Source organism: Hesperophylax consimilis, chromosome 12, assembly GCF_061612785.1.
Source record: "Hesperophylax consimilis isolate HC1 chromosome 12, BYU_Hcon_1.0, whole genome shotgun sequence".
In the NCBI taxonomy this organism is placed as follows: Eukaryota; Metazoa; Arthropoda; class Insecta; order Trichoptera; family Limnephilidae; genus Hesperophylax; species Hesperophylax consimilis.
Genome location: NC_142847.1, coordinates 11,143,396 through 11,151,972, shown reverse-complemented (window position 1 = coordinate 11,151,972; position 8,577 = coordinate 11,143,396). Strand labels below are relative to the sequence as shown.

The following is an 8,577-nucleotide window of genomic DNA, read 5'->3' as shown; positions in this document are numbered from 1 at the left end:
AACCAATGAGAGGCTGAGGAGAAAAGTGTGGCACTATAGGTCAGCAGATTGGTTCGGTATGCGGGCCCATTTCAATGCTTTTCCGTGGTCAGCTGTTTGTTTTCGGACTTCGGACCCTTCAAGATGTGCCCAGGAGATTGGTGAAGTCATCAATTCGGCGATGGATGGCTTCATACAATCGACTTCTAAAGAAACTGGTGTGGGCTCAAAGCCGTGGTTCAGTCGACAATGCTCCGAAGCAGTTCGACGAAAAAACGCGGCTTACCGAGCCTACAACACATCTCGAACGCCCGAAAGCAGATTAGCATACAACAAATCGGCAAAGGAATGCAAGAGAATCATCAATAGGTCAAAATTCGAACACGACCTGCAGATCAGCAAAAAGCTGGCTGCCTGCCCGCATGGCAGCAGAGCATTCTGGTCGCTTGCGGGCTCAATAGGTCGAAATTTTTGCAAACCCAGTTTGCCACCTCTTACCAGACCTGACGGCTCACTAGCAAACACCGCCACCGAAAAGGCAAACCTTTTAGGGAAAATGTTTGCGGAAAACTCGACCCTCGACGACGGGGGTGCTGTTCCGCCGTCGGTTCCTCACTGCGGCTTCTATATGAAAAAGCTGAGGATCCGGCATCGGGATGTACTCCACGTCATACGGGGGCTCGATGTTAACAAAGCTAGTGGACCTGATGGAATACCTGCCCTGGTATTGCAGAGGTGTGCTGCGGAAATAGTTCCAGTTTTGACAAAGCTCTTCAAAATGTCCCTGAAGTGTGGCACTGTGCCCTCTGGTTGGAAAAAAGCGGTAATTCACCCTATTCCCAAGAAAGGTGACCGCTCCAACCCGGCCAACTACCGCCCCATAGCGATCACATCAGTTCTGTCCAAAGTGATGGAACGTGTGATCAACGACAAACTGCTCACATACCTCGAGAAGAACAAAATTATCAACGACCGTCAATACGGATTCCGGCGGAACCGCTCGTGCGGTGATCTTCTCGCGTATGTGACGCATGTTTGGGGGCGGTGCCTGGAACGTCACGGTGAGACCCAAACGGTCGCACTAGACATATCCAAGGCCTTTGACCGGGTCTGGCACCGAGGACTTGTCAACAAATTGCATTCTTACGGACTTCCCGCATCCCTGTGTACGTGGATTGCTGACTTTTTAAGGGATAGGTCGATTCAGGCGGTTGCTGACGGTTTCACCTCTTCCTCGCACTCCATAAATGCTGGCGTCCCACAGGGATCGGTTCTGTCTCCGACTTTGTTTTTGTTGCACATCAATGACCTTTTGACATGTGCACCGATTCATTGTTACGCGGATGACAGTACAGTTCATGATAGCTTTTTGTTTGACAAGCCCCCAAAGGGCACACAAACTCCAACGGCTCGGAGGGCTTTGAAGCAGAGAATGGACGGTTATCTCGAGAGTATTTCCTCCTGGGGTAAAAATAATCTCGTCGAATTTAATGTTTCAAAGACCCAATCCTGTCTGATTACGTCTAAAAGGGATCCAAATGATAATCTAGTCTCCTTCAACGGAAGCAATCTTCCGAACAGGCCTTCCATTGATATGCTTGGTGTAACTATAAGTGACCAGCTCAGGTACGGGGGCTCCATCGAAGCTAGAGTAAAGTTGGCCTCTCAGAAGCTGGGCGTACTGTACAGGGCCCGCAGATACTTTAATAGTACACAACTGCTCACCCTGTACAAATCGCAAGTGCGCCCTACTGTCGAATTTGGCAGCCATCTCTGGTCTGGAGCCCCAAAATACCTGAAAAAAACCCTTGACTCTGTGCAGAAACGGGCGTTCCGTTTGATAGATTCCCCAATCTTAACAAACGGACTGCAATCTTTAGAGCACAGGCGTCAGGTAGGTATGCTGTCCTTGTTCTATCGGTATTACAATGGAAGATGCTCTGAGGAACTAGCGTCATTGATCCCTTCGGCACCGGTGCGTAGTCGGGATACACCGCCAAACGCGCGCCCAACATTTGTGTGTACAAATGTGTTTTTTTTTTTTTTTTTTTGAAGTGAAACTTCTTTACCCGCGTCATGCAATTTCGAGTACCGGAGTAAAACCAACTCATGACCGAAACGAAAATGCGGGACCGATTAAAGTTCATTTGATCTAGTCAAAGTTTTGAAGTAAAATATAAATGCTTCTTAGCTCATCTCGACAACTGGCGTTGGTGGTGTAATGGTCAGCGTAGTTGCTTTCCAAGCAGTTGATCCGAGTTCGATTCTCGGCCATCGCACATAATTTTTTTGTTTTTAACGCCTTTTTTTTTTTCAATGGTTGACCATAATATCAATCCACTAAGTAATATTTTAGGCCTGTAGCATACTTGAAAAGTTAAAGAATGATATAAAATTTTTTATGATGTTAACGATAAAAAAATAAAAAAAAACATAAAATTACCATAAAAAATGGGCCAACGGCACGCGGTGTTCCCAAGCGGTCACCCATCCAAGTACTGACCGCGCCCAATGTTGCTTAACTTCGGTGATCGGACGAGAACCGGTGTGTTCAACATGGTATGGTCGTTGGCAAACGCTAAACAATATTAATTTCTATTCTACCTGCCAATAAATATATGAAAATTAGTATAAAAAAGCCCTAATAATACTGAAAACATTAGCAAGGTGTGTGCGACGTTGATAAAAATAATCATTACATACGCGCTTGAAAAAGATCGTAATTACATCCATAACTTTGCAGGAATTTTTTTTTTCAATGGTTGACCATAATATCAATCCACTAAGTAATATTTTAGGCCTGTAGCATACTTGAAAAGTTAAAGAATTTTATGATATTATTAATGATAGTAACGATAAAAAAATAAAAAAAAACATGAAATTACCATAAAAAATGGGCCAACGGCACGCGGTGTTCCCAAGCGGTCACCCATCCAAGTACTGACCGCGCCCAATGTTGCTTAACTTCGGTGATCGGACGAGAACCGGTGTGTTCAACATGGTATGGTCGTTGGCAAACGCTAAACAATATTAATTTCTACTCTACCTGCCAATAAATATATGAAAATTAGTATAAAAAAGCCCTAATAATAAGAGAGAAGAATACTAGAAGTTTCACTTCTGTCTTGCGTAGGCTTGACACACCCACTTTTTTTTTTATATTTACTCCACACAGGAGGCCCTGAAGAAAATAATTTCCCTCAGGGCCTATGTCATCTTTGGGGATGCTGTGTGGAGGGTCTTTTTGTGGAGAGGAAGGAGTGAACATGGGTCTTGAAGAGTCCCATGTTGTAGGAGGGAGGAAACACAGAGGCCGGCAGTTCGTTCCACAGCCGAGCTGTTGAACTTAAGAACGATGAACGAACACTTCTCATGTGACAAGTGTCAACTACACAGTTGACACTTGTCACATGAGAACGGGTCGCTTCTATGATTCGTTCTTAAGTTCAACAGCTCGGCTGTGGAACGAACTGCCGGCCTCTGTGTTTCCTCCCTCCTACAACATGGGACTCTTCAAGACCCATGTTCACTCCTTCCTCTCCACAAAAAGACCCTCCACACAGCATCCCCAAAGATGACATAGGCCCTGAGGGAAATTATTTTCTTCAGGGCCTCCTGTGTGGAGTAAATATAAAAAAAAAAAAAAAAAAAAAAAAACTTCCATCAGCCACGCCAACCGCAAGGTGGGCGGCATCTTCCCCGCGATGTCACTGAGCAGCGCTGGATTCGTCAGATAGCCATCATCGTGAGGGAGCGTTGTGATGCCACCAGGTTTTGAACTGTGCCAGAGAAGTCTGCGATATCTTCCAGAGAGGCCTCAATTGTGAGGTGGGGCAGCTTCTTCACTTTGTCCAGCATCAGAGCAGCGAGTAAAGTAGTCCCTCCAAATCGCTGCTCCAGGACTGTCAGGATCTCCGAAACCTGAGCAGGGTCCATCAGAAGGGGGCCGACGGCTTCTCGGGCTTTCCCTTGAGGGCCCGCTGTAGGCGGATCAAGTTTTTGCTGGAGGTCATCTGACATGTGGAGGTGGACTGGGTAAATTGTGCCCTCCAGGTGGGCCACTCCAGTGGATCTCCAGAGAATGGAGGCAGGTCCTTGGCCATTGATTGTCTGGCAATAAGGGCCGCCATTCGTGGATCATCCTCGATTGTGGGACGGGGGCTGTCCTGAGCCATTGAAGCTCTGATGGCTTCTGTCAGGGTGGAGGCCAGCTAAGCCATGGGACTGCCATCATGCTGAACCCAGGCTCTGGTATTTTGGGCCGTCTCACTCGCCGTAGGTTGGGGCGGTAATCTTGGCATGGAGCTGGTTCTGGCTGTGGGCTGGCCATCTGGCTGTGCCAGCACGCCATACTCCTGTTCGCGCAGTGGTACGGGTGGCACATGTCCAGATGGTCCAGATGGTCCAGGCTGTGTCCATGGCACGTCCCACTGCTCCAGCAGTCCGGCAGGTGATCCTGGCATCGGCGCTGGGTACCCCGGGTGGGGCAGAGGTACGGGCAGCACAGGGCCATGAGGTCCAGGCTGCATCAGTACTGGGCATCCCTGAATGGTCCAGGGTGCTGGTTGCGCAGGGCCTGCTGGCTCTTTCTGCGCACGTGATGCGTACCTCTGGTCCACCAGAGGTACAGATCCAGCTGGCACTTCACGTACGGCTTGCCTCTGTTCTATCAGTGGGGCGGGCGGTACGGGGCCAGAGGGTCCAGGCTGCATCATGTTTGGCCACCCTGCATTGGGCCAGGGTGACGAGGGCGGAGGGCCGGCTGGCCTTGGCTGCGCCGCCTCTGCGTACCTCTGGGCCACCAGAGGCACCAGGCTCGGTTGGCTGGGCTGCACCCATCCAGGGCTGTACCCTTGGAAGCGCCAGGATCCTCCTTGGGCAGGATACCCTTCCAGGAGTACGGGTCCAGATCGGGCAGGCTCTGCTGCTTCTGGTTCCTCGTACCTCTGGTCCACCAGAGGCACCGGGCTCGATTAGCCGGGCTGCGTCCATGCTGGTGGTGACCTCTCCGGGCGCTTCGAAGGTCCGGGAGGGGCAGGGGCTGCTGCTGTTGGAGCTGATTGAAGAGCTGCTTTGAGTCTCTCAATGTGCTTGGTTTGAATGCGAAGCTGTTGTCGCAATGACTCCATCGCATCCTCTTGAGATATGGTGGGCGGTGAGTCATGATGTGCAGGTGGTGCCATGTCAGGAGTAGTGCTGGGCGTGGGCATGGGGGTTACGTCAGGCGTGACGTGAACCACAGCCGTGGCCTGAGACCCAGCTTCCAGGGCATCTGCAGATGGTGTTGAGGATCCATCGTCTTGGATCCGGCTCGACCGTAAAGTTGGAGACATCTTGGTTGAAGGCGTGTGAGGATCCGACTCGAAAGACCACTTGTACTGGACGGGAGTCCGCACAAGACTGTAGATTTAGGCGCCGGTTCCAAACCGTGTCTTCAACCGATGAGAATGCTGCTTTACGGCCGATGATCATGATAGTAGAAATATTTGATGATGAAATCTGCCTCCCGCACCCAGGCTTGGTGAATGTTGGGCACTGGGTGTGCTGTCGTCTCTGCTCGCTTCTGGCGTTGGCGGTTTTCCAGAGGAGGGCCGGCTGGTCTTGAAGAGGTAACACCAGAAGGTTTGGAGCAGAAGACTTGGCGAGGTGAGGCAGATGGTGGGCAGGAGTCACTTGTAGATAATAAAACGCTTGGTTTCGGTGGTAAAGATGAACTAATTTTATCTGGTATCTATTGTGCATTTGCGAGGTTCGGGGAATATTTTCTCCATGTCTCGTGAACTGAGGGTGTAAAGTACCTGGGGGATGGTTTTTTTCTACCCGACGAGTGGGCTGCCTATAGCAACTTATAGGACTGTAATTCTATTTTTTTTGTATTTTTTATTATTTTTTATTTTTTGTCTGTAGGTATTTTTATTTTTATTTTTTTATTTTATTTATATTTTTTTTGTAAAAGATTTTTTTATAATGATTTTTATATATTATTTTAAATTAATGTGTTTGTAAAATTTATACTATATTTTTTGTATATATGGTTGCAGTTTAATTTTTTTATTTGAGTCCAATCATCAAGGGGGGAAGGTAATAGAGACTGGGAATGGATAGGTGGGTTTGTCGTCGGGACTTGAGCGCCCGAGACAAGCTATGCTTGGGTTTGTGTGCATAGGAAGTTTCGCATAGAATGATTTGGCTAATTCTACCACATGTGTTTTAAATGGGGGGATTTTCGTGCCTGAATTAATAATGCTATTTCGGACAAACCAGGGGCTTTTGGTATATCTTCTAAGTGTGACATTCTGGAATGTGGCAAGACGTTTTGTGTTTCCTGTGCCCCAAATGGGTGAGGCGTATGACATGATGGGGCGAATTTGTGTTTTGTAGATGAGTAGTTTGTTTTGTATGGAAGTTTTTGAGTTTGAGTGTAGCAACGGGTAAAGGGCGTTGGATGTATTTTTAGCTTTTTGTAGAGTGATATTTATGTCCATGTGAGTCGTCTGTCAAGTGTAACTCCAAGATATTTGTCCGATTTTTGCCATGGTATAGTCTGGCCGTACATCGTTATTTCCTCTCGCGGGGCGCGGCTGCCTTTTCTACGAGAGAAAAAGACGGCCACGCTCTTTGAGAGATTCACGTCTATACGCCATTTATCGTACCAATCTTGGAGTAAGTCTATTTTTTTGTAGTCGGTACGTAATCATCCTGGGTGAACAGTATCTAACCATAACTGTGGTGTCATCTGCGTACAGAGCTTTGTGAGAATTTGAGTTTTCAGAGAGGGGGATGTCGTGAGTGTAGACATTGAAGAGGATTGGAGAAAGCAGAGAGCCCTGCGGGACCCCTGCTGTCATGAAACGTTTTATTGAAAGAGCGCCACCGTATTTTACTTGAAAAGTACGTTGGCGTAGAAATGATTTGAAGGCACCGAGTAGTTGGGGATCGATGCCTGTTTTGTGGAGTTTGAGAAGCAGGCCGTTTATCCATACTTTATCGAAAGCTTTGGCTATGTCCAGGAAAATGGCGCCAGTTGATCGCTTGGTATTGAAGCCTCCGATAATAATTTCGGAGACTCTGAGGAGTTGATGGAGGGTGGAGTGATTTGATCTAAAGCCGTGTTGCTCTTCAGGTAACGTTGAAACCTCGTCAATGTGCTTGAGGAGCCGTGTCAAAAGGATCTGTTCGTAGATTTTACCAATATTTGATAGAAGGCTGATTGGACGGTGATTTTCGCAGAAGAGGGGGTCTTTTCCCGGTTTTGGGATGAGAATGACGTGCGCGTGTTTCCAGTTTTTCGGGAAATAGCGCAGTCTAAGGGCAGTGTTGATGAGATTTACTATCGCTAGTACTCCTTTTTGGGGGAGGGCTTTAAGAGCGAAATTTGTGACGCCGTCAGGACCGGGGGCTTTTTTATTTTTCAGGCTTTTTATAGCGCGGATAACCTCGGCCGGGGTAGTAAAATGAATGTTTGTATTGGGGAGATTATTTAAAACATTATTGATTTTGCGGTTGACATTTGCAATGTGATCTAGATCGGCGTGTTTAAAGCTGGGGCTGAATTGATTTTCAAGACTGTCAGCGAACGCCTCCGTTTTGTCTTGATCGTCGAAGACGAGACCGTTTTCGGCGTGAATAGGGTGGTTAGGGGTGGGGGTGGCTTTGAGAGTTTTGGATAATTTCCACAGAGAGCCGTCCTGTGGATTTATCTCTTGAATTTTCAAATTCCAGGTGAAATTTACGTGCTCTTGAAGTTTTTTTCTGATGAGGGCTTGGATTCGGTTTATAGAAGTTTTCAAGGTGGGATTTTGATATTTTTGCCAGTGGCGGCGTAAGATATTTTTTGTTTTAATTAGGTCTTTTACTGAATTTGGGAGGTTTTCCTTGAAATTTATTGGGGGGGGTGAGGGGAGAGGTTTTGAGGCCTCGTCAATTGCGGACATTATTGTCTTCGCGAATTCGTCAACCGCTGTATCTAAATCTGAGGGATTTTTAATATGGGGATTTATGGATATTTTTTCCCCGACTCTGTGCGAAAAGTAGGTCCAATCAGTTTTTTTGTTAATTTTTGCAGGGGGGGGGGGGTAAGAGAATTCGTTGAGAGTTAGCAACACGGGGAAAAGGTCGCAGATGGTTTCGATACTGTATGCCCAGGATGATTTGTGAAAAATGGCGATGTCTAGTACGTCAGGTCTGTGTCCGATGCTAGAGAAAAATGTTGGCTCTATGGGTCCTGCAATGTTTATGTCGGGGTGAGAGTTGGCAAAGTCATGTAGGATACGTCCGTTTTTGTTGGTGAGCCTACTATTCCAATCGGGGTGAATCTGAACAGGTGGGTTGTAAATTGAATTAATTCTCAATGGACCTGAATGTTTCGTGAATACAGTGATGGAGGTACTTTCAATGGTAGTCAGGGGGGGGTGATGTTATGTTTGTGGGCGATTTTAGTTTTCACGAAGATGGCTGTGCCACCACCCCGTGAGTGTAAACGGTCGTTTCGGTACAGTGTGTAGTTAGCGATTTTTGGTGTGTGTGAAGGATTTAGGTGTGTTTCATTTATGAGTACTATGTCTAAATTATGTGTGTTGGTGAAAATTCGTAGTTCGT

The 8,577-nt window shown here is 47.1% G+C and overlaps 2 non-coding genes across 2 annotated transcripts; both read right to left on the bottom strand.

The window, feature by feature from the left end:
• Nucleotides 1-2,433: 2,433 nt before the first annotated feature.
• Nucleotides 2,434-2,552, bottom strand: LOC149419130 (5S ribosomal RNA). Its single transcript, XR_016302947.1, has one exon. It is a non-coding gene; the product is annotated as a 5S ribosomal RNA (ribosomal RNA).
• Nucleotides 2,553-2,875: 323 nt separating this feature from the next.
• Nucleotides 2,876-2,994, bottom strand: LOC149419129 (5S ribosomal RNA). The gene has a single exon (XR_016302946.1). It is a non-coding gene; the product is annotated as a 5S ribosomal RNA (ribosomal RNA).
• Nucleotides 2,995-8,577: the final 5,583 nt, after the last annotated feature.